This window comes from Oncorhynchus nerka, linkage group LG11 (genome assembly GCF_034236695.1).
Source record: "Oncorhynchus nerka isolate Pitt River linkage group LG11, Oner_Uvic_2.0, whole genome shotgun sequence".
Taxonomy (NCBI): Eukaryota; Metazoa; Chordata; class Actinopteri; order Salmoniformes; family Salmonidae; genus Oncorhynchus; species Oncorhynchus nerka.
In genome coordinates this window covers 21,611,969-21,612,754 of record NC_088406.1, presented here as the reverse complement: position 1 = coordinate 21,612,754, position 786 = coordinate 21,611,969, and positions in this window count along the sequence as shown.

The following is a 786-nucleotide window of genomic DNA, read 5'->3' as shown; positions in this document are numbered from 1 at the left end:
AACCACTGGGTCACCCATCAGAGAGCCTGGGAGAAGAGAGAGCGAGCGACAGAGACAGAGAGAGCGAGAGAGAACAGAAGTGTCCAACAGCTTTTCTGAAGGCAGAGCAGTCAGAGAGGGGATTTAATCAGTGGCTAACTGCAAGCATTGCAAAGCAATCACTAGCCTGATATTCAGTGGAGTGGGTGTGTGGTCCTAATTCTGGGTTGAATGGTCTCTATTCCAAGCTTAAAAGGATAGACATTCAACATTGGCCATGCTGTCAATCCAGCATGATTTCTGATGCGCTCAAAACAACTGTTAACACAGAACTGGGAAATCTGACTTCAGTGAGTTCAAGACAACTGGGAACTCGGGAAAAAACGAGCTCCGACCGGCAAAACACATTTTGAAAGGTCATCCAACTTGGAATTGTAAGTCGGGAACTCGGGCCTCTTTCTAGAGCTACGACCTGAAGATCACTGAGGTCATCATGACTCAACCCTGTTTTTTCCCAGTTGTCTGGAAAGCACCATAAATCCAGAGATTGCCATACTCAAATCAAATCAAATTTTATTTGTCACATTTGTATTTTATTTAACCTTTATTTAACATGTGCCAAATACAACCTTACAGTGAAATGCTTACTTACAAGCCCTTAACAAACAATGCTTTGAGAACTTTTAAGACAAAATGTGTTAAGTAAAAAATAGAAAATAAAATTAGCAAGTAATTAAACAGCAGCAGTAAAATAACAATAGCGAGGCTATATACAGGGGGTACCTGGTACAGAGTCAATGTGGAGGC